A 26,958-nucleotide genomic window follows, 5' to 3' on the forward strand; every position below is an offset into this window, starting at 1 on the left:
ACAATAACATATGAGTCAATATCAGAAAAATAATTTCAGATTTTAACCAATCCTCTGAAAATAGTCTTTTTTGCCCTTTTTACAACCACATTTATTACCCAACTCTTTAATATTCATAACATATTTGAAATTTGTCCTGTAAGATTATTTTTCTTTAATGATCTTAATATAGTTTCCACTGAATAAGATTAAAAGTGATGTAAAGGTGCAAGTCAACAAAGTTGTGTGTTGGGATGTGGAGGAATTTAATCATTTTCAAAAATTTAAAAATAGTAGAGAAAAAATAAGAACCCATGAAATGCTATTTTACTTTAAAAGTAAAAAGTAGGGTAGTTCTATTTTTAAATTTTTGAGGAACTAGGTATTTACCCAAAGAATATAAAAACGCTAATTCAAAGGACTATATACACCTCAATGTTTATAGCAGCATTATCTACAATAGCCAAACTATGGAAATAGCCCAAGTGTCCATGGACTGATGAATGTATAAAGAAAAAATATATATGTAGTGGAACATTACTCAGCTATCAGAAAGAATGGAATCTTGCCATTTGCCTCAATGTGGAAGGAGCCAAAGAGTATAATGCTAAGTAAAATAAGTCAGCCAGAGAAAGACAAATACCATGTGATTTCACTCATACGTGGAACTTAAGAAACAAAACTGATGAACATAAAGGGAAAAAAGAGAGAGGCAAACCATTAAACAGACTCTTAACTATAGAGAACACACTGAGGGTTGATGGAGGGAGGTGTGTGTGGGGATAGGCTAGATGGGTGATTGGTACTAAGGGGGCACTTATTGTGAGGAGCACTGAGTGTTGTATGGAAGCACTGAGTCACTAAATTGTACACATGAAACTAATATTACACTGTATGTATGTTAACTAACAGGAATTTAAATAAAAACTTAAAAAAACAATAAAAGACAGATTTGGATTTTTAAGAATTCAGCTTTGCAGATTACAAGTGATATATTTAGTAAAATAATGCATACAGTTAGAAGATAAAGGAATTTAAAAGATGCATTTGTTAAATGTAAAAAAGTTGGAGGTAGTTATGATGAAATTCTATAGCACTTAATGTTAAATAAATGGATACATTAAAATATAATATTAATTGAAGTACAGCATAAAACAAGATTATTGTATTAAAGCAATAAAAGTAAAAAAGTAATTTGCCAGAAAAAATAAAGACAAAGGATAAGATTTTTAAAAACAAATATGTAATTTGTTTTTTGAGGAACTAAGGATGCTCTTTTTAGGGAAAGTCATCTTGCCATAACATGAACTACTTGACATGATATATTATATTAAAATTTGCAAATCTCTCTCCCTTCCTCTCATGTGCCTCCCCAGTTTCACCATGAAGACATTATTGCTTGGGTCTGGAAGAAGAGTTCTTGAGCTGCATCTCATAGAAAAGTTTTACATCACTTAGCCATTCATCATAGTCTTAGTGTTGAGTTTTTTGCCTCTAATTGGTTCTGACCAATTCATCATTTTACTAAATGACCACTGCAATTTGTTTCACTCTAGTTACCATACCCATGGCAGTAATTTATTATATGTATATTAGAAAGCACACAAGGAAGTCTGAGAAAGACATTCAAGTTTGAAGAAAGAGGTGCCAATTGTGAAAGTCTTAGGTAGACTTTGTCTTAGCTTTCCTGCGGGAGCAAGAGTAATGTACACGCAGACCCAAATAAATCAGCTGCTTAAGTCCTGCAAATATATGTTAATTTCCCCTTCTGTCTATGAAAACTTAAAATTTACCCTGAAAAGCCTGAAATGAATACTGGCTATCAGAGGATACCACATGTTCCCACTGTCTTTGGACATTTCTTTCAGTAATTCCTTTTTATTTCTCATTGCTGAGTGTTTTTTCTCTACCTGAATAAAAACCATATGTCATTTTGTTTTTGTTTAACAAAGCAAAATCTCTAATTACCAACTGCACATGAAGGCGGTTTCATTCCATATTTCCAATCTTCTTGAATTGCCTATATAGACAGATGTTTACTCATACCTTCTTCTGGTTTTAATTTTAATTTTACGGTGTTAATAAGAATCTGAGCTCATTTTGATGTACTTCTTAAACATTGTCAGAGTAATTTGACAAAATCTTGAGAGTGTTATTCATATATGAGGGTGACAGTGGTTTTTCTTCCAAGATCTTAAAATGATGGAATATTCCATTTTGCTAAAAAGTAGAAATAGTGGGTAAGGTATGTTAGATCTGTGCTAGGTTTCAGTAAGGAAGAATGGATGACCCAAGTAAACTGTGTCTCTGCATAAGGCACTGACTGATCTTGTCACCTCCAGATTGAAAGCAACACCATCCTTACACTGGCCACCCTCTAGTAAAATCCATCTGGCTCCATCTACATGTCTACTGTCTGAGACACAAGATAAAAACTATGGCTGCTCATCTGGTTATTGATGAACCTGGGGTATTTTGCCTCTATTTTTCTGGAGTAGAGCAGCTGAGTGCTGGTCAGAGACACCTTCCTTCTGCTAAGTCACTTTGATCAACAAGAAAAACAGCAATAAAGGTCTATGTGGGAGAGAGAAGAGTGAGGGGTCAGGCACTTCTTCTGAGACCCCTTTCTGGGGAGAATGAGCAGGAAACCTCGAGGACACATCACAGAGTCACTCTGACTCAGTATCTGGTACTGTTTTGCTCCAAGGCCTTCTCTGTCTCAGCCTTCATGAAGCTGCTGGAGCCTTTTGTTTGGGGCTTTTTCAAAAGCAATATGATCCCCACATGTCAGTGATCCACCTGAATTGGGACTGATGTGTCTTTCCATGGTGGGGAGGTGGGGAGGAATGAAACATGGGGAGTGAGTGTTTTTTTTCCATTTTAGGCACTTGTTTTACCATCCCAGTAAGTGATGACAGGCTCACCTTATTAAGTTTGGGCTTCCTGCTTGAATCAGCTACTCCCACACCTGACAGCTTAGTTCTCTCTCCCATTCAGCTGAACTACTGATACCATGCTTGCATCCCACTCTCTCCCGTCTTGCTTCTCTTTCCTCTTGTTTCTTGCTGCATATTTTAAATTCATTACATATATAATGTGTTTATCATGTATCTATCTATGGACACTTGTTTCCACATCTGAACCTGGAGGACATTCAGCTAAATGAAATAAGCCAGACACAGAAAGACAAAGACTGCATGATTCCACTTCTAGGTAGAATATAAAAAAGCTTAATTCATAAAAGCTGAGATAAAATGATGATAAAGGGTTAAGGGTGGGGAAAATAGGGAGACTTTGGCCAAAGAGTACAAAGGTTTGGTCATGAGGAATGAGTAAGTTATAGAGATTATATGTACTGCATGGTGATTATAGTTCACACTGTATTGTATACTTGAAATTTGCTGGGATGCCTGGGTGGTTCAGTGGTTGAGCTTCTGCCTTTGGCTCAGGGTGTGATCCCAGAATTCTGGGATCGGGTCCCGATCAGGCCCCCTGCATGGAGCCTACTTCCCTCTCTGCCTCTCTCTCTCTCTCTGTCTCTCATGAATGAATAAATAAAATCTTTAAAAAAAAAGACATTTGCTAAAAGATTAGATCTTCAGTATTCTCACCACAAAATAAATATTTATACCACATGTGTTTCCTCTATCTTAATTCAACTGATGCTCTTTGTGGTAGGGAGAGCCTAGTTGTCATACACGGTTGAGGCTACGACTGCATCAAGGAAATTTCTCAGTATATTAAAGAAAGGAAGCAAACAAAAACAAAAGATAGTTCACTTTATTTAAAATAGGGACTGGTGGGGGGTCACCTGGGTGGCTCATCCGTTAAGCATCTGACTCTTGATTTTAGCTGAGGTCATGATCTCAAGGGTCCTGAGATGGAGCCCCAAGTCAGGCTCCTTGCTCAGTGCAGTCAGCTTGAGATTCTCTCTCTCTATCCCCTACTGTCCCTCCCCCCCACCCCACTCACATGCTCCCTCCCTCTCTCTCTTTCAAATAAATAAATAAAATCTTTTAAAAATTATACTAAAATAGGAATAGGGATTCTCATTATTTTGGGGTTACAAAAATCTGAAAGAATTATCAAGAAAAAAGTGATAGATGAGAGGAAAGACAAAAGATAAAGGGGCAACTGATGGCTACAAGATCATAACTGATTAAAACTTCCTGGCTTCTAGAATGAAACAGGAGAAAATTGACCTTTATTTCTTTCATCCATAAAGTAATACTGATAATTGGACTCCATTAAATTAGGAGAAAATATTCACAAATCATTTATCTGGTTAGGAGTTCATAGGATAAAAAAAAAGCACTGTTATAATTCAATAATTAAAAAAATAGATTAAAAATGAGTAAAAATTTTGAAAGAAAATTTTACTGAAGAAGATATGAGAATAACTAAAAAGCATATGAAAATATGTTCACCCTCATTAATCACTTGGGAAATGCAAATTAGAATCGTAGTGAGGTACTGCTATATACACACTAGAGAGGCCTTAATAAAAAGATGGAATATACCAAGTGCTAACAAGATCTGAAAAAACTAGATTTATCACTGATTGCTGGTAGAAATGTAAAATGGCACTTTGGAAAACAGCTTTTCAAAATATTGAACACGCATTTATCAGATGACCCAACAGTCCCATTCCAGGTATTACTCAAAAGAAACAACAACCTATATTCACACAAAGATTTGTAAGTGAAAGTTGACAGCAGCATCATTCGTGATAGCCAAAAATATGCCCATGCATCAGTAACTGGAGAAATAATATGAGGCATACCCATATATGGAAATACTGCTCATTAATAAAATAGAATAAACTGATATGCATGACAACATGGGAGAGCCTCAAGAAGATTATGCTAAGAGAAAGAAGCCAGACGCAAAAACTATCTACTGTATGATTCTATTAATATGAAATTTCTAGAAACAGTACAATTATGGAGACAGTCACCAGATTCATGGTTGTCTGGGATGGAGGTTAGCAGTAAGGATTAACTGAAAGGCAGAGACAAGAAATCTTCTAAAACTGAGTTGTGCTAAAAATTGCATGACGCTCTGAATTTTCTAAAAGCATAGAATGATAGATTTTCAGTAGGTAGAATTTTGCTATGTAAATTACAACTTAAGAAGTGGTTTAAAACCATAGCTTGGGCAGTGTAATTCAAGAGAATTAATTGCACGATAGCAGGGATCCTGTTTAATCACCTTTGGGTCTTCAAAGCACTGTCATCGTGGGGAAATGACCAGCGTCGAAGCTCAAACTACTTCATTTATCCAGTGATTCAAACTATATTTTTGAGCTGGTTGTTTGTTTGTTTGTTTTGTGCCAGGCATTGTTTTCAGTGTCAGCAAATGTGACCAGAGTGGATCAGAGATACATTCATTTGTTCATTCATTCATTCATTCATTCACTTATTTGTTTGTAAATCCCAAATAACACAAATATTCCTCTTCCGGTTACTTTGTATTTCCTCCCTGTATATATGTGGAGAATGATGAATGACAAAAAAGGTATCCTGAGAGAAGCAGGGTATTAAAAACATGTCCTCTGTGGATTTGGGTAGCATTTCGAGGTGTGGACTGGCACTCATTTCTCCAGTGGAGTGCATCCCAGTTCTGTGTAGACAAATGAGAGAGTTGGGAATTGGGCTTTTCACCCCAGGTTGTCTTTGGCTCAGCCCAGGCTATACCCCAGGACCACTGAGTGCTACAGGGTGGAGCATGTGAGAGGTCACCTGCCCTTACAGAGGGGAGTACTGCTACTGTTCACCAAAAGCTGTCAACCCTGGTGCAGTCCTAGAGCAGAAATCTGCTCCACTGAGACCAGGGTCACCCTTCCAGGGGGTGTGGGGATGGGTGGCTTCTGGTGCTTTTCTGAGGACTAGGGAAGGTTGGAGTGTAACTATCAATCCAGAACTGAGTTAAATGAACTTTGGATTTTACTCACATGACAATGATAGTTTATCATATACTTGAGCCAGAGAAAAGCACGTGCCATCTGATCATGAAGTCCAATTCTGATGGGGCTCCATTAAATGATCCCCACTGTACACAGCCTGGCAAGAAGGGATGCATTTAGCCACACAGTAAAATCCATAAAAAAGCAAATTCTCATTTAAGGCAACACTCTAGCAGTCTCTCTTCTCCTTTTAGCCCCTGCGGTCAAGATGTGGTTGGGCTCACGCTGTTGACTTCAGGGAACTTGGTAAGAAAGTGAATGCCCCCGGTCCTGTGGCTTTCCTCCGGTCAGAAATGTTCCATGTGTGCCTTGTGCTTTACTGTCTTTTCTTTTGAGCTTTCTTTGTGAGAATATAAACTAACAGAAAATTTTTTCTTCTGATCTTAGAAAAATGCAATCTGCATTTTTACATGATTGAATTTGCTGGGCCTTACTTAATGGCAGATGACTTTATTTGATCCCTAAGGTAGGGATATGATCTTCTTAGACCATTCTTAATGAGTTTAAGAATTATAAAGTAAGTAATTCTTTCATTTTAATTTATAATTAGTGAGTAGGTGTAAACTCTATGTCCCTGAACTTCCATCCTGTAAATACTTCATAACAAAGACATTTTATTCAGTTTAGAAGTTTCTGTACTAACATAATAATGTTGGTCGATGCCTTAGGGCAATGATCATTTTCTCTCCAGAACAATTAACCAAGTCTTGACTGTACCTTTGGCTGACATTTACTAAGGACATGGAGCCATTTTCCAAATGCTTAACTTTTTTGAATGCTTTTAGAAAGCTAAAGTGTCAATGAACTGTCTTTATTAATGTACTTATGAAAGACATTAAAATACACATCTCCATGGCATAGTGGGCAATATGGCCAGTGGAGAAGGCATTAAATATACTCCCTTTGGGACACCTGGATGGCTCAGCGGTTGAGCTTCTGCTTTTGGCTCAGGGCATGATCCTGGAGTCCTGGGATCAAGTCCCACATTGGGCTCCCTGCAGGGAAACTGCTTCTCCCTCTGCCTATGTCTTAGCCTCTTTCTCTGTGTGTCTCTCATGAATAAATAAATAAAATCTTTTAAAAAATTAATAAATGTCCTGTCTTTGGTCAGGAATTTGCTCATTATATGAGCAAACATTTATTGAACAGTAACTTCGTGTAGTGACTAGTATTTTATTTTAGTTCTAAGTATTTTTACATGTGTATTGTATCATTTAGTTTGTCTTACAGCAACCTTATCAGGAGACACCATCATTACTTCTGTCTTCTAGATGAAGGACCAATGCTCAGAGAAGTGAAATAATGGGCCAAAAGGGATATAATGAAGTTGTATTACAGCCGACATGAAGCCAGTGTCTTAACCATTCCTATAAACCAGTTCTCAGTAATTATGAATTTTTGTCCACCCAGTTTTTAAACTTCATTACTAAATTTCAAATTCAGGAAAGTTTTATTAATCCAGAACTCACTCCAGTTCCACATGGCGAATGGGGCATAGGTTTTGAATTTTAGAGTTTTTCAATATTTCTCTAAAATATGTTATTAGTAGCTCTTTTGCTCTTTATTCTGAGGATATTCCATCTCAGTGGGGGCAAGGGGGTGTTTCATTGATGGCAACATTTCTATTCCCATCTTCCCATGGCAATGCCTCCACATGTGGCACTGAATGACTCCACGACCCTGTAGCACAGTGAATGCTACTGACTTTAGAAAAAAGCCTATCTGTTCCTCAGAAAATTCCCATTTAAAGCAGATAGCATACTTTAATTCATACTCAGTGTGCTCTAAATTGCTGGTTTTCATTTTAATTATCTTCAAGCATTTCTGGGTATATAAGCTTCATGCTGAAGCGAATTTGGGTGATTGCAAATGATTTTTTTTTAAATCTGTGTGACAGATTGTCAAAGTCTGGGCATATGGAAAGCTGTAAACAAAACTCAAACCATGTAAGTAAAGGCTCTATGGGCTTCCTTCAGCTAAATGTAAATTTTCTTTAAATGACCCTATGACTCATTATAGGCATATGTGTGGAAACCAGTGTAATAAATGTGTAAACCTATATATTGTGGTTCTCAAAACTACAACCAGAAAATGTAGGACCATAGACCAAGGGGAAATTATTCAGTTACCAATGTTATGCCTTACCATTGGGATTGCCCATAGTGAGTACAGGAAGTAGTATATTTTGCAAGACTTAAAAAAAATTAAATTTCCCTCCATTGTACTCACTTCTAAAGAAGGCAAATCTCATGCATTTAATGATTAAAAATCATTTTCTTTGCTGCAATTTTTGTCTTCCAGCTAGGACAGATGAGGATGCTCATGGTTTGAGAAAGTCCAAAGCTTCCTAAATTCCCTCAAACTCTCAGGCACCCCGCATGGTGATGGACAACACTGATTGTGTCCTTGCATTTTGGTCATCTCTGAGCCTTAACATGGCAACTCAAACTTGAAACTTAAAACTCTTCTGAACTGAGCAGAACGATGCTATTCGAGCAGAGAGCGTTAGTATAAAAGCAGACTGTAATGTAGATTTGATGGGTCACTTTTAGGAAATATTTATGCCATATACCCACAGAAGATACAGTTCATCATAGACATTTCAGCTCTGCAAGGTACCATTTTGCCCACCTTGCCACTGGGCAGCCTCTTTGTCCTCACTCTCAAGAGAAGTCTCCCTAATATGCTAACTCCGCTACCTGCCCTCAGGGCTTCCCCCAGGAACTTAAATTGCTTGTCTCTCCCTTAAATTACCAATTTGTTTATATGAACTCAAAGGTCTTCAACAAAGAAGAACAAAAAACAAGCCTTTTAAAATATGCTCAACTTCACTCAAGGACAATTGAGATAATAGATTTTTTGGTTCACTTTTTCTGATTACCTTCAGATGTCTAATCAACAATATGACACAATAATTTATACATCCATGCATCCAATTATAGAGTCGTAGAAAGGAGAAAGACACATCCACAATTATAGTCAAAGACTTCAACATCCATCCTCCCCAAATTGAGAGACTAGGTAGACAGAAAATCAGTAAGGACAGAGAAGACTTACAGAAAAACTCTTAACAAACTTGATCTGATTGACATTTCTAGAATATTCCATCCAACATTAGAAACACAGTCTTAGTGAACATGGAATACTACCAATATAAATCATATTGTGAGCCAATACCAAGCATCAATAAGTTTGTAAGGATTTCAAAGATACATACCATGCTTTATGACTCAAATGAAATTAAATTGTAAAATATTAACAGAAAGGTATCTAAAAAAATCCCCAAACATTTAGAAACTAAGTAGCACATTTCTAAATAACCCATTGTGCAAAAAAGAAATCAAAAGGGAAATTAAAAATTATTTTATACTGAAAGAAAACGAAAACACAACATAAAGAATTTGTGAGATACAGCTAAACCAGTATATATATGGAATTGTATACTAATAAACTCTCTAGTAAAAAAGAGTAAGGCCTAAAATCTATGACCTCAGCTTTTACTGTACAAAGCTAGAAAAATACCAAATTAAACTTAAGTCAGCAGAAAAATATGATCAAGATAAAAAGCAGAAATGATGAATTAGATAACAGAAAAACAAAAGGAATTCTCTATGAAATAAAAACCTGGTCCCTTAGGAATATCAATAAAATTTATAAACTTCTAGCTAGACAGTTTAGAGGTAAAAGAGAAGATGAAAATTATCAAAATACTCACTAAAAAAAGAGATATCACTACAAAATCTTTAAATATTGAAAGAATAATAAAGGAATAATCTGATTGATTTTGTGACAAATTTGTTAGCTTAGGGACACCTGGGTGGCTCAGTCAGTTAAGCATCTGCTTTTGGCTCAGGTTGTGATCCTAGGGTTCTGGGATGGAGCCTGTGGCTGGCATCCTGCTCAGCAGGGAGCCTGCTTCTCCCTCTGCCTCCACCCCTCCCCTCATCTCATGCTTTCTCTCCTGTTCTCTCTCAAATAAATAAATAAAATATTAAAAAAATTTGTTAGCTAGATAAAATTGAATAATTACTTAAATAAACAACCAAACATATTTAAGAAGAAGTAAAAAATTGAGTAGACCTTTATCTGTCAAAGGAATTGAATTGGTAGTTAAAATCCTTCCAATAAAGTAAACCCCAGATCCAGATGGCTTCAATGAAAATTCTATGAAGCATCTAATGAAGATAAAATACTAAATCTATGCAAACTCTTCTAGAAAACTAAAAAGGAGGGAATACTTCTCAACTCATTCTATAATGCTGAATAGTTCGATATCAAAAGCAGAAAAAGAAATCACAGGAAAAGAAAACTATTGACCAAGATCCTTTATAAACAGAGGCAAATATTCTAAAAATTTTACTAAGTCAAAGTTATATACATATATGTGGTTTTTTTGTGTATATATATTATATATATTATATAGTGTCTATATATATATTATATATATATATAATATATATATATATATATAGTATACATATTAGGATCTTCTAAAATAGCTAATGAATCCCTGGCATTCTACAGGTAAAGAAGCTAGACTTCCAAGAGTTGAGTGAACTACTGATTGTTTAATGATCAGTTAGTTGAAAAGCCAATGGCTTTTCCAATGGTACCACTTTCTAACGGCAGGTGAGCCTTGTCTACCCCCACCTCTGTAGACATATTGGCTATCTTTCGACACACAGATAATAGTCTTTACCTCTCAAATAACAGCCACTAGATTTGTTCCCATGTTTTTCTATCTTGCCTTACCAGCCTGTGTGCATCCACTGGGACTTCTGAATTTCTGGTATTACCTCATCGTTTTACATGAGTTCATTTCTTGACAGTTTTCTATACCTTATCTTTGTTTTATTCCTTGTATATTGTGTGTGGGAGGGCTGTAGGGGGAGTATAGATAAATACTAATAACTATAGTTCTACTTCCACAAAGTACCTATAGTTAGGAATTTTAGTATGGACCATGGGCTAGATTTCAGCAAACTCCTGTCACTCATGCAGAATAATACCAAGAAATAAAATGTAATAATAATAAAGTCCACTAGAAAAAAATCACTAAAGTTATTTGCTTTATTCTTGAGAAGTAATGACTATCCAGATAAAAAATAATTTTTCAGATACTAATGTCCAACTGATATTTGGTAGAGGTAGAGGGATGTTTTTGTGGAACAATCCAAATTGGTAAAATTAAATACTTTCAAATCAGAGCCTCATAAATGTTTATAGCCTCAAGTGTGTTTTCATGATTTGGCTTTTATGTTGGGGTTGGAGCTTTTAATCAACTAACACAATAATTTTATACATAGCAAAGACAGTAAAAAGGTGTTTTGAACCTTGTATATTCCATAATATTTTTGAGATGAGAAAAATCCATTTGGAAAATAAATACTGCAGAAATTTGTATGTGCAGCGGAAATAGCTTTGAAAGGTTACTGCATTATTGCACTTCTTCACTCTCCACAGATATTCTTGGAATGTTAAACTAACCCATTAGCTTTACATGTCAAAGCAATTGAATGTAACTGAATATATTGCGTTTATATCTTATTTTTATTCATAGATTTGTGGGTACATACACAGAATATACATTATGTAGCTATAAAATGGATGATCTAAAATGAATGGTCTTTATATATGCCTTGACAAAAAGGTACTGGCAAATGTTACTGCATTAAGAAGATTTATCTATTTGCATCATGTCAAAGAAATATGAGGCATTGTCAAAGTGTAAAACTGTATTCTTGGAGTAGAGGGCTTTGAATTCATTAAAAGTATGAAAATATCCTGTTCTTTTAGTAGGAGAGAGAAAGAAGGACATCTGATGGACATCTCTGCCAAAAGGCTTCCTGGTGAGCTATGGAGGATGTCCTTCCAATGGAAGGCAAAAGATGGAAGTGTTTCCCCTTCCTTCCACTAGAACTCCTATTCCTTAGTCTTAGGGCAAGTCCTTCAATTTGGAAAACTCTCTACATTACCTTTTGTTTCCTTTCATTTTGCCAGTACTTTAAGATTCATACTTTTTGGCTAGTTAAGTTTAATATTATTTTCTTTTTTAAACGATGTTATTTATTTATTCATAAGAGGCACAGAGAGAGAGGCAGAGACACAGGCAGAGGGACAAACAGGCTCCCTGCTAGAAGCCTGATGCGGAACTTGATCCCAGGACCCCAGGATCACAACCTGAGCCCAGGGCAGATGCTTATCCACTGAGCCACCAGGTGCCCCTATGTTTGATATTCTATTTAGGATTTAAAATATTTACTTTCATTTCCTATGATAATGAAAGGGATCCTCTTTTCGGTCTCTAAACCAACTTTTCTTTGTGTAGCTCATTTTCCCTTAGTCAGGGACCTGGATCTCTTTTCTGACTTTACTAAGTCCTATATTGTCAACTTGTTTCCAGACTCCATTAAGGAATGTAAACATGCTAAAGTATGTGCTATCTTAAAAAAGAGTAAAATGAAAAATCAACACCTTCTTTTGGTTTCATATTTGCCTGAAATTGTGGTTTTACTTCTCAACTTCACAGCTAAAATCATGACTTAGCTATGCTCATTGTCTTTATTTTTTTCTATCTTATTAATTCTTCCACCCACTGGTTCTCTTGAAATTCCATTTGAGGGTGCCTCACCAAGGCTAACACCAGCCTTATCAAAATGGCCTGCTGTCTTTCTCATTCCTCATCTTTGTAAACATCCAACAGCACTTGATGCTAATCACTGGACATTCACCTACCTGGATAATGAGTGAAGGATAACCTTAGAAAGGAGGACCAAGGATTTGTTTACAAAATGTGTCTCAGATGATCCTTAAGGGCTTTATCCCATCTCCACTGTTATCTAAAAAGGAAAAGGAAAAGATATAATTATTTAAAAATGTAAACAGAAACTATATTTTATTGAAATTAAATATGTTCAAAGCATAGAAAAAAGTGTTTTAATACTCCATTATCAATTAGCTAATTGAATTCAATTAAGATATGGGAAAAAGTGGGCAAAAGGGACCTATGGTATCAATGGATTAATTGGGTTTTTAAAAAAATTTATTTATCTGAGAGAGTGTGGAGGGAGGAGCAGAGGGAAAGGGAGAAGCAGACTCCTCGCTAAACTTAGTGCCCAACGTGGGGCTCAATCTCAGGACTCTGAGATCATGACTTGAGCTGAAATCAAAAGGCCAATGCTCAAGTGACTGAGCCACCCAGGCGCCCCTAGATTAATTATGTTCTTAAGAATGTATTTTAGAGGGATTTTAGTTACTATGACTACAGAACAAATGAACACTTATTGGGATATAGCTATCATTTTTTATGCTTACAGACTCTGTGGATCAGAAATTTGGACAAGGTAGAGAAGATGGGGTCATCTCTGCTAAATTTGCAGTAACTATCACAGCCTTGAGTCCTGGGGCTGGAAGTTGCTGAAGAGGGTTGATGCTCAGTCAGCTGGGCACTGATGAACCTAGGGCATCTATCCTTGTCCTCCTCATGAGGCCTCTTACACACAGTGGCTGTAGGGCAGGCAAGAGTACTTCCCTGTTGGCTTAGGCACATATCCGAAGAGGGGGAGAGTGCCATGCAAAAACAGTATCATTTTTTCTAATGTAGCCGCAGAAATAATGCAATCTTATTTTTGCTTCCTTTTTTTTCATTACAAGTGTCCATATTCAAGGGAAGATAAATTAGGCTCTGCCTTTTGTGGAAGGAGTTTCAAAGACTTTACAGCCATGTTTAAAGCCATCACAATAAAAGAGCCACTGAAATTCGAAGACAGCAGCCTCTCCAGGAGGAAGAACAATGAGCCAGATGACCAGCAAGGAAGAACCAGATGCTATGTGTTCAAACTATTGCTGCTCAGGAAGATCAATTTGGATTTTAAGAATATTCTAAACAAGAATCTTGTAATGATGATGGTAATAGGAGTGGGGCAGTGACCCAGCATTTCCAAATCTCCCCTGTTTCTGTAGTTGAATACTGACACATCAGCTCAGGATAGAATTTTTTCAGATACAATTAATGTTTGCCATAAAAATTTCATAATTTTCTGAATAGTCACTGAATATACTGGTCCATACCAATATTTAATTCTAACAAAGCAAGAAGTTTTCTCCTACACTTTTGTTAAATGTCAGAAAAATACATTTCTACTTCACTTATGAGCATGGATAAAGACTAAAGCACTAATTAAAGGAACTTAGCGATACCTTTGAATTTGAGCTGTTATAACAGAAAGGTCATTTTTTTCTAATACCGAAAAACTTTCAAATTCCAATAAAAAATTAAAAATGAAAAACATTAACTCATGTAATGAAAAAGAATATTCACGGTTTATCCAGTGTTCATAGATTTTTAATGGTGCAGACACTTGGAAAAATTGTAATGGAAACTGTAACCACAACCACAGAACAATAACAGCCAAGACTAACACCATCAAAAACAAAGGTACTATGTCATTCACGTCTATAAGTATTGGTTTATTAACTGTAAGAATAAACCCTACTCAGACATAACTAATACAAATGTAAAGCCAGTCAATTTATAGCTGCTAATATTGTGAATACTGACTTGATATACCTACTATAGGAGAGAATTCAATGCTCAAATAAAACATAAATATTAGACTATTTCAAATAATGTAGGTGAAAAGTTATGAAGCAAAGATATATTTAACAAATTAATTATATAATTAATTCCAACAGGCTTCTTCTTTTTAAAAAAGATTTTATTTATTTATTTGAGAGAAAAAAAGTGTGAACAAGCCAGGGAGAGGGGCAGAGAGAGAGGGAGAAGCCGACTCCCCGCTGAGCAGGGAGCCTGACTTGGGACTCCATCCTAAGACCCTGAGATCATGACCTGAATGGAAGGCAAACACTTAACTCACTGAGCTACCCAGGCGCCCCATCCAGTAGGCTTTCTCTTATAAGTGTTTTTTTTAGGGAAAGCAGAAAGTCCAATAATGGTAGGCAGACAGAATAAAGTCAGTTGTAGAAAACAAAGTCATATAAGTATCTCAACATCCAGGAAAGTAAAGAGTGGTATTCATGACTTCAATTGAAAACATGATGATATTCCATGCAATTTTATTTTTTATGAACACTGGACTAAAAAGTACTATAGTGTCATGTACAGTGAATTATACATATTTCTACATTTCCAGAAAAAAAATGAGAATCAATGAAGTGAATAAATGTTTAAAAAATCATGAGAAACAACACTATCAGATCTGTGTTTCAAGAATATAGAAGCACATTTGTTTATTTCCTGCATAAGATTTGCTCAAATAAGATTTGCTCATATTATCCTGTAAATGGATTTAGTAACTTCTTTCCCAATAGATAAGAGATGCCATTAATTGGACTGATCAGACGATTGCAAACATGTAGAGCCAAATTTTGCTTAGCTGGTTCATGGGCTATTGTTGTTAGGACTTTTATGTCATGTAGGCTCTTACTGCCTCTTAATGCCCCAGATCTCCCTGTTTAATTTAAATATTGAAATGCAGTGTGTTGGGATGCCTGGGTGGCTCAGTGGTTGAGTGTCTGCCTTCAGCTCAGGTTATAATCCTTGGGTCCTAGCATTGAGTCCTGTATCAGGCTCCCCGCAGGAAGCCTGCTTCTCCCTCTGCCTATGTCTCTGCTTCTCTGTGTGTGTCTCTTGTGAATAAATAAATAAAAACTAAAAAAAAAAATGCAGTGTGTTTCCATAAATCCATAGCCTCTGATTATGGCAAACTATAAAACATCTGGACTTAAAGTTTCTCATTTGGAAAAACAATGGTCATACTTCTTGACTAATAACTTCCTTTTCAGCTGTAGATAAATTTATAAATAGATTTCTAAGTAAATTCAAGAATAGAAAAATTCCTAAGGGGTTTCCATTGGAAGACATACCTGTTGAAATTTTATTTACAGATTAGAAAAGGAAAATATCACAATCTTTGCGTAAGGGCAAAATGAGAACCAAGCCTTTAAATAACACATACTACACACACACACAAAAAAATAAAAATAAATAAATAAATAACACATACTAGATTCTGAATACCCCTTGCTAAAATGTCATCCCTGGTGAACGTTCTATTGGCCATTTGACCTAGAAATTGCTATGCCAAAGAACTCAGCTGGTGATCTAGTCAACAAATTTTTCTGCACACTGATTTCATTCATGCCTTTAATACTTCTAAAGTTCTGTACCTTTAAAAATTTGGCAATATAGCTTGTAACTTGTATATATTTCTAGTTTCACCGGTTTATTGAGGGAAAATGTCCATACCACTGATTATCAGGGAAATGCAACTCAAAACCACAATGAGATAACATCTCATACCTGTATTTTGTGCTAGTCTCAGCCTATCGACAACCCATGTAGTTGATGGACTTGTCTCTTGTGGTTCTTATGAATCGAGATGACCTCAGTAATAACCTAACAAGAAACTCTGGGGAAAATAAGTAATACACCTTAATTTGGGGGGTATGAAAAAAAATTGGGGGTATGGAAATACACAACACACCTAGGGCCACACCTAGGAAGAGCCACCACACAGGAAGAGAGAGCACAGACCTGGGGCTCTGCTTTCATTGGGGTCAAGGCTGGGGACTTAGGCTTTTGCAAGCTCACTTTTTATTGGTGAATTTGAAACATAAGAGCAGGAATTAAAGTGCAAGAAAAGAAAAAACAAGCAACGCAAATGGTCAGTTATCAAAATCAACCAAGATCTCTACAACAAAGGAGCCTCAGAGTGGTGAGGCAACCTGGCTCTTTAGTGTGTGGCCAGCTGTGTGTTTAGTCAAGATAGTGCTCTTTGAAGTGGGTGCCTTAGTGTTCAAAACACAAATCAGGTACTTACATTATAAAACAGAACACCCAACTGTCAGATAGGAAGTGTATCACAACCTGTTCGGCATGGCTATATATAAAAAGAAAAAACAAAATGTTGGCAAGGATGTGGAGAAATTGGATCCCTTACACAATATTGGTGGGAAGGTAAAATGGTGCAGCCACTATAGAAAACAGTATAAAGATTCCTCAAAAACCCAAAAAATAGAGCAACTGCGTTATCTAGCAATCCTACTTCTGAGTGTTTATCCATGAAGAGGAATTTGAAAAATATAACACAATTTAGAATGCAATCAATCTCTTTTTTTGAGAATCTATTCTGAAGATAAACTGGCAGAAAATTAAAGACATATCCATAAAGCTGTTTATTGCAACACTATTCATAATAGCAAAAACTATGAAAAGTAGGTCCATGTGCAGCATAAACAAAGGTGCATTCTCCAGTGCAGAACTCTCATGGCATGAAAATGACGGAGAAAACAGCTCTCCGTCGGTGGAGTGATCATCTCTTATATATTAAGTATGAAAAAGCAAGGTGAAAAAAGTGTCCTCGGGATGGCATCAAATATCTAATAGGAAAGTATGAATATAGTAGATACATTTTAAGCTTTGTCTCAATCTTTTAATGAAAGGTAAGGACTGCATCATTCTGAAGGCCTTGAAGCATTGCAACTTGATTAGGCAATTCTCATCGGACTTTGATATAAGCCGAGGTTAAGAAATGCCTCAAACATGGCTTTTAAAGAGTTATCTAAATTGGATAATGTGAATGAACTCAGTAAGGTAAATTTTACCAGAAAAAAAACAAACTTTTAGAAAACTGATAGCAATTTTTGTAGCAGATTTGGAAGTGAATTAACATGCATTGTTTCATTGGTTCAGCCAAATAACATATTTGAATGAATGTTCCTGTTGATAGAAAATTATTATCCATGGTGGTAAGTACTGGGAATGGAAAGATGTTCACAGAATTAACCCTAGAATGGTCGAGGGCATTGACACATGTATGAACTGTAATAACATGGGATGGCATAAAGTATACATAGTAATAAAATATAGATGAAGAGAGATAAGAGCAAGTAACTTTTGACCCCGCCCATTCTAAAAGAAGCAGGACTGCATCAGAGTTTTATTTGGGTAATTTGCAAATTCGTTCTGAAAAGACGGATGTTCTTTAGACAATGTAGATATCCGCATGAATCTTGATTTCTCATGAAGATGTCCTGACCAAAAGTAATACATTTTTTTCTCGCATAAAAAGGATTTTATTACTTTCAGTTAGGCTTAGATGTCACCCGTGTACCTAATTTTAATAGTTTAGCTTTTTTTTTTTTTTTTTACTTATTACTCCTTATATTTAAATAAGCCAGTAGCAAGTACAACCCTACTGCTTTATTCAGTAACCTAAAGGACAGTTTAGTCTAAATAAATATATTTTAGTTGTCTATTTTATCAGATAAATCATATTTAACAATCCAATTAATTACATGAATATATTCACTTGATCAATAGAAATTTCGTAAAAGGGGAAGGGAGTTTTGCTTGGTAAAAAAACACTGCATGGTAGACTTTTGTATGTTTCCATATATCCAATATATGTTACATACTTTTAAAATTCTATGTAGTATGCTAAAAATTACAAGCTAAGCAAAGCAAATTGCTCTCAGTAGACACTCCTCTGTATTCAAATTCTTCATACATATGGACACGAGAGTCAGCAAATGCATGTTGTAGCAGGCTCTTGAATATTTTTCTTATAATAGATTTTTTTGATACAGTATCAATTCAGAGCATATAGAAAAATTACAAAATATCACATATTTTCCCTGTTTTATCTTAATAATATAATTACATATATATGTCACCAATGTACGTATATAAGTTCATACATACATATAGTGTTCTAGCATGATAGCTCCATTTTACTTAGAAAATATCTCACCATTTTTTGTCTGGAGCTAAAATCACTGACCCTGAATTTCATCTCCAATGCTATAGCTTTGCTACAAACATGTAATTAAAATATGGATCGTCTGATAAATAATTCAGAAGCTATTTCAAGTATAAGCCAAGTTCCAGGTAGGAGCCTCAGAAGCTCACGGCAGAGTTCAGCATCTTAGTGCTGCACTCATAGGCATGGTTTAATATGTGGTGTGTGAGTGTGTTCATATGCATGGGACCACGCACACTGGGAGATGGAAGCAAATGGTAATAACATTCAGGTCGCTGATTGCAATATCCAAGTGGCTCCAGCATTATTGCCCTTCCCACATCTTCTCATGCTGGGTGACCTCATCACTCTTCACAGCAAGAGGTAGAGTTAGGTCTCTTCCCTTCAAGTCTGAGTGGGCTTCTGTCTCCTGTGACCATCAGAGTACAATGGATGGAATTAACACTGTGAATTCTGAAGCGAGGTCAGAAAAGTCATGTAACCAACACTTTGTGTCATTAGGAAGCTCTTCCCTGAGGCTCTACCACAACATGCTGTTTCTTAGAGTCCAGTTATTATGTTGGAAGAAGCCCAAGTCGAGGGAGAGGCTGTATTTGTTTGCTTTTAAATAAACTCCCCAATGTGGAGCTTAAACTCATGACCCCTTGATCAACAGTCACATGCTCTACCAGCAGAGCCAGTCAGGTGCTCTGGAGAGGCATCTGTATACTCAGGTAAACATTCTCGTTCTGCCAGCCTTCAGGTTGTGCTCATGCAAGATGTCAGAACTGTGGTGGAGATGCCAATCTTGGAACTGAGTTTCTTCTCCAGGTGTTTCATCTCTCAGCCAGAGTCTTTGAGCCCATAGACATCCTGGACAGAAATTGTCATTCTTCTTGTGGACTTCCTGAATCTTTGGGCCATGGAATCCCTGAGAATAACAACATAATACTTTTGTGCAACAAAATTGGGAGAAGTTTGTTATACAGAAAAAGATAATGAGGAGAACAAGTAAGCCTAATTAGACCTAATTTTTATTATCATATATTACTGTGGAGAAATCGGCTGGAAGTACACATCACATCACATCATTGTAATGCAGACATATCCATTTATTGTTTAGTTTTGGTGGACATGAAGGTCACATTGAACTATGCAATTTCAACAGTACATATCATTTTGTTTCATTTTCATTTTTGTGATATTAACTTGAATTTATGAAGATTGACTTTGTGTTTAAATTTTTTTAAAGATTGTATTTACTTATTTGACAGAGAGAGAGCACAGAAGCAGGGGCAGCAGGAGGCAAAGGCAGAGAGAGAGGGAGAAACAGACTCCTCCTTGAGCAGGGAGCCCAACACGGGACTCGATCCCCAAACCCTGAGATTATGACCTGAGCCAAAGTCAGATGCTTAGCCGCCTGAGCCACCCAGGGGCTCCTGGATCTTTGACTGTACTTCTTGAGCATCATGCATAGAGTAATGAGGTCGTGGTCATGTTTAGTCTTTATTTCAGATACTCATGCTGGGGCAAATCAGAGCCCCTGACTTCAAAGTTGTAAACCCAAGAAACTGAAAGTAGCCAAGAAACAGGTATATCTTCTTTTCAGAGCAAAAGCTAAGAAATACACAGTCAGCAAAGACATCAAACAAATATGAAACTCTTTTTAAGAGTAAAAGTCCAGGATCCCTGGGTGGTGCAGCGGTTTGGCGCCTGCCTTTAGCCCAGGGAGCGATCCTGGAGACCCGGGATCGAATCCCATGTCGGGCTCCCGGTGCATGGAGCCTGCTTCTCCCTCTGCCTGTGTCTCTGCCTCTCTCTCTCTCTCTGTGTGTGTGTGTGACTATCATAAATAAATAAAAATTTAAAAAAAAAGATAGTAAAAGTCCATTATCATCTTCAAGTTTACCGATGATTTAGAAACTATATTCTTCAAGTGAAAACTAAAAATAATTTAAAATTTTATACAACAGGCAATTGAAATAAAGGTGCAGACTGTTTTCCTGTTTTAATCATAATGAGTTTTAATTATAATTAAGTTTTAATTATAGCTTCATTGTGTTCATTGTATCTGGATGTGCCAGTTAAACATTCAGTCTCACAATTTAAAATTACTAGACAAAAATTTGAACCAAGTGACACCTACACAGCCTCAAACTCCTGCTTGCTTATCCTTAATGATTTTGACAAAACATCCTCATTTTACTGCAAAATTATGTTACACAGTGAAAAACCGTGCACACTACAGCCAAATGATCAGATGTCCAGGAGACTTGGATAGAAATAATTGCTATCATTATATTTTAAAACTTGTTGATTTGGCAACTGCAACAACAACAACAACAAAAAAAAACAGAATAAATATTCTCACTCAAGGAAATAAGGTTGAAAAGAATGATTCATAAGTTGAAAAATAAACGTGGCATTCCACATAATGGAAAAACATTATTCAGTATTTGAGAAAGAATGATAAATGAGCATATGCTTACTCAATGAAACTTCGATTAAAAGAGTATTCAAGAGTACTTTTGACCAAGAAAGCATCAGTAGCACATTTGCCAGGTGCATTATCTCTGGCCCGGAGCTGAGAGGTTGGCCCCAAAGCAGCAACCTGTGGTCAGCATAGACCACAGGGGTTGATGGCACCAACTTAAACATTTGGTATTGCAAGTCTAATTATAGGCAAAATATAGAATGGTTGTAGAGATATCTGATTATCAACAGAACAAAAAGGAAATGTCTGTAACACAGAAGCTTTATGATCAGATAAGAGTGTGTCTTAACCCCTCCAAGCTGTGCTTCTTACCCCTAGAAACAGAAACAGCGATTTAAAAACAATATCAAAAGAACCCAGTGACCATTAGATGTAACAACTACTACCATTAATGCATGTGAAAAAAATTGGTAATAAGAATGAGAGTTATGAGCTTCCATCTGTCTCTAGTTGTGGATTGAAGAGCATCCAGCTATCAACCAAGCATCAGGGACAAATCTAAGGTGCATTCTGATAATACTTCCCAAGATTGATCAGAGACAACGTACCAATTTTTAAAAAAGATTTTATTTATTTATTCATGAGAGACCCAGAGAGAGAGGCAGAGACACAGGCAGAGGGAGAAGCAGGCTCTCTGGGGGGAGCCCGATGCAGGACTCAATCCCAGACCCAGGGTCACAACCTGAGCCGAAGGTAGATCTCAACCACTGAGCCATCCAGGTGTACCTGTTTTAAGATAACTGAGGAAAATGAGAAAACAAACAAAACAAAACAAAACAAAACAAAAAACAACCACTTTTCTCAAAAAGTGAAGAACAGCAAAAAAGATAAAATCCCTCTCAGAGAGGACAGATTCTTTCCTAGAGCTGCGTGGCATCTCTCGACAAACATATGCCACTCTGAAAAGAACAAGATATTGAAAGGAAAGACGTAAAACAAGAGATGAAGTTAAAAATATAATCCTAAACTAAGACAGTATAATTATACTGTTCCTGCATCATACATCTTTTACATTCTGGCCCCCCTTTTGCTTTGCTCTGTGCTGTGCCGGCAGCTTTCTGCTTGCTCTGCTATGCACGCTCACATGCATTTGACCAGAGCTGGATAAACCTGCATGGATGCCCTGGCTGCTGGTCTCTCTGATTCAGGGTCATCAGCAGCACCGGACCCTCGGTGCTACCTGGTGATTGTACTCCACATCCCTTCCCACACTCTCACGTGACCGTTTCATACCTTATGCCCTCTTCTCGAATGTCCCACTTCTCCTTTCCCATACTTGCTCGGCAGACGACCGTGACTCTTGACTGATAAGAAAAAAAAAAGAACTTCCACAGACACCCACCAGCAATTGCACCCATCAACTATCATCTATACCCACATACTCCAACCTCCTATTGTAAATAGAAACCCTGCAGCTCCCATCCTGCAGACACCTCCTCTGGTATATATGACTTCATCCCCTCTCAGCCACACCAGGTCGAACTTGATGGGTCCCCCATACCCTCTTGCTTATATCCAAGTTTCTCTTTACTGGACCATTCATAAAGTTACTGGACCATTCACATTATCACATAAACATGGTGTTCTGTCTCCCATCTTAAAAATGTTTTCTTTATGCTGCTTCCCCATCCACAATTGGCCCTTTTCTTACTCCCCATTATAACAAAATTCCTCCAAAGAATTTCCCATATATGTTATCTTGGTTTCTTGCACTCTTCTTGTATTTTTTAAAAGATTTATTTGTTTACTTGAGAAAGAGAGCAAATGAAAGAGAAAGTGCAAGCAGGGGGAAGAACAGAGGGAGAGGGAGAAGCCGACTCCCCGCTGAGCAGGGCCCCCCCCAATGCAGGACTCTATCCCAGGACCCCGGGACCATGACCTGAGCCAAAGGCAGACACTTAACCAACTGAGCTACCCAGGCACCCCTGTTGTGCTCTTACTGTCTTTTAAACACCCTCCAAGCAAGCTCTGACCACTGCACCAGGACTGTTCTTCAAAATAAGCACTAAGCTCCACTTTGTGAAATCCAAGGATCTATTCTCAGTCCTCACACTGTTTGGTAGCTTTTCATATAGTTGATCACTCCTTCATCCTTAATGCACTTGGCTTTGAGGACATCACATCCTTAGTTTCCTTGTTCAGTACCTCTTGATGTACCTCCTTTTCTCCTCAAGGTTTAATTTGGAGCAACTCTGGGCCCCAAGTCTTTGGTTCTTTTTGTTTTTCTATCAATAGATGCCCCTAGATTTCCTCTACTCTCCTGACTTTAAAACCATCTGTATATTAGATCACACCCCCCTCAGACTCCCGGGGTCGTATCACTGAGTCCCTGTTCAACATCTCCACTGGAACATCTTAAGTAGAATTTAACCTTAGCATGTACAAAATGGAACTTGATTACACCCCATGTCTTCTCTGCTTTCCCAACTTCTGTTGGTAGTAACTCCATCTTTCCACTTGCTCAAGAAAAAAAGTCTGGCTTTCATCTTTGACAGTTTTTTTTTTCTTTAGCACTCCACACCTGAGCTGTCAGGATATATTCTTTGGCAGATCTATCTTCAAGATTTATCTATGAGGGATGCCTGGGTGGCTCGTGGTTGAGTGTCTGCCTTTGGTTCAGGGACCCTGGGATTGAGTCCCACACTGGGGTCCCTGAGGGTAGCCAGCTTCTCTCTCTGCCTGTGTCTCTGCCTCTCTCTGTGTGTCTTTCATAAATAAATAAATAAATAAATAAATAAATAAATAAATAAATAAAATTTAAAAAATACATCTATGATATAACCACTTATCAGCACATTCCCTGCCATTACTGCATACATGAATTACTGAAATAGTTTATATGACAATAATAATGGTGTTTGTTTCCAACTGCTGGAGTCCTCTGTCCACTTAGCAGCCAGAATGATCTTCCAAGGACCTAATGTAAGTCCTCTGTTTAAAGCCTTCCAAATGTCTTTGTATTTCACTTAAATTAAAATTCCTGGCTTCCTGACTATTTAATCTTGTCCTCAGTATCCTCTTACCTAACTTTTTCTACTCTTTGAAATCTGTATGAATATACTCCATTAAGAAATGGTAGTGATTCTGAATATTACCAAAGAATTATATGATGGTTTCACTCTAAATTTCTGTTAAATAGATTAGCCTTATGGATTAGAGTATCAATTAAATAAAGAAAATTAAAGCCAGTTTATACCTTTTTTTCCTGGATTTATTATAGGCTGACTTGCCTGTTTTTTTTTAATAGTCTTTGAAATGCATGGCAATCTAAGATATTAGATCAAAATACTCAGGTTGTCCTGGTCCAAACTGGTGTGGGAGAATTATGAGCTGGCTATATATACTACCTTGTTCCATAAACTCCAGTTTTTTTTTATTGGTTATAAGAGGTCTTATATACAGTCAGAAAAGTCCCTCTCACTATAAAGTTTTTTTTAAGATTTTATTTTTAAGTAATCTCTACATCCAGTGTGGGGCTTGAACTCACAACCCTGAGATCGTGAGTCACATGCCCCACCGACTGAGCTGGCCAGGAGCCCCTATAAGTTTTGATTCTTTTAAATATTTTATTCATCATTCTATAGATGTTTGCCATTCAAATCCTTGTTACCTATGCTATAGTTGATATTGTGTGATCTTATATGTGTTTCATAAGGCAAGATTTTTTTATAAAGTACAATTTGAGACCAAAAAGTTAAAATATACCAGAAATGACTGAGAACAGTGAGGGCAAATACTTAATTCTTAATGGTTTCCAGCCTCTCACACACCCTCATTTCTAAGTGTGAAAGAAATCCCACTCTGATCCTGAATGGAACAGCAGAATCCTATTCAACCACATTCAAGACACCTCCAGCCAACGCATTGGGCCCAGGGTGCTCTGGAGAAACTGGTTGGTAAGCCTCAGTCCAGTGCTTTAGCTGAAAGGTCTGTGGCATGAGGATATTTTGCTAACTAATAATCAGAGACTAATCACAGACTGTCACAGACTGCCATTTAATCCAATAACCATAACAAGTACTCTGTATATATTAAAGACTGAGTGGGCCCTATTAATAGTATTATTTTTGAATATTATAACATTTTTGAATGTCAGCAACTGTCAGATTTTACTCTATTCTCAAAATGTGAAACCTTTCAGAAGCTACTTTATGGACTCAATGATTTTTTTAAGCCCTCCATATTTGCTTGCATTCACCTGCATTTGTAATTCAGTGAGGAAAACTCACAGGCTGCCTAATCACATATATTAAGTTCAATTTTACCAAGTCATGCAGTTTTCTTTTGCCAGAAGACTGGATAAAAGTTTCAGTCTCTTATGTTTACTTAACAAAATTCTAAATTTTAAAATTCTTTCCTTATTTCCATTTGTCATATCTATGTGGCTAAAAATGCTATATTGTCTTTTCTAGTATATATTTATTTATTGGCCCAAAATTGTACCTTCTTGTTCTTCTTAAATTAAAAATATATTACCTTATGAAATGTGTATGAGGTCACACAAGTGAAAGCATCAGCTCATTCATGCCCATTTTTTTTATCGCTCTCAACATATTGTAGATTTATTCCAATTCAACCACAGAAGTAAATTATTGTATATATTTTGTCATCTTGCTCTCAACGATGAAAATATAGAAACATTGTAGATGGCTTCATCTGAACCAAATACAAATCATTTATTTTATTTACCTGACTAGTGAAGGTAACCTCACAATATTTGCCTGGATATATCTGTATCAAAAAAGGAATGAAAACAACGTCTTGTCTGCATTACATACATTTTGTTTCACAGATTTATTTTCGTTTTTAATTTATGCTGAAGATTGCTGACATGTTTCTTTTTCTTGGGTATTAACGAATGTTTATGATAAAGAGGGTAAGCATAAATATTCAGTCTTCAGTAATGACTATGTGCTTAAACCAAGACAGTAACTGGGCTGGCATGAGTGGCCCAGGGTGAGCAAGACATGGGCCACCTGGTCTACTCAGGAGAAAGGATATATATATATGTGTGTGTTTGTGCATGCAGTCACACATGCAATTCTTGTAAGAAAGAAGCCATGCTAGCAGTGGATACGTGGCACACAGAAAATGGTCAATTCTTCCTGATGATAGTGAGACACTAGGGAGTCTCCAAGAGGAAGAAGCTCTTAGAGTTTTGGGAATTCAGTTGCTGATGAATGGGAAAGATATTCCTGTAAGAGGGAGGATTTTTCAGACCTGAAGCAATTCAACTGTCTGACGTATCCAGGGAGCAAGGAGCCATTTGACATGCCGCTACCTATGGGTGGGTCGTAGGGATGAGTTCAGACTCCACAAGCAGTAAGGTTAGAGATAGGGGACCTCCTGAGACATGTCAGAAAACTGTCATTCAAGGAGCTTTGGGAAGGCTCTCAGAAGGACACACCATGATTATATCTGTGTCTTCCAAGGATTTTTCAGAAAAAAATGTGAAGAATTGATTATGTGCAAGACTAGAGCCAGATGGTTGCAGATGGAGAGTCCTACAGCCACACCAGGGATAACATTAGGACCAAGCTGAGATAATAGGAAGGCAGTACTAAAGATAAAAATGAGCTACATTTAGGAATTAGAGTCATCTACAGAGTTATTTTGAGGATGGAGAGACAAAAGTCAGGGAGGTAAGCAGTGATGGTCTCCAAAAATAGAAACCTTGGAGATAAAATAAAGATTTTTTTAACCCATGTTACTTTCCTATGGCAGCCACTTATGCTAAACATGATGACAAAAGAGAGAAA

Source organism: Canis lupus, chromosome 31 (assembly GCF_048164855.1).
Source record: "Canis lupus baileyi chromosome 31, mCanLup2.hap1, whole genome shotgun sequence".
Lineage (NCBI taxonomy): Eukaryota > Metazoa > Chordata > Mammalia > Carnivora > Canidae > Canis > Canis lupus.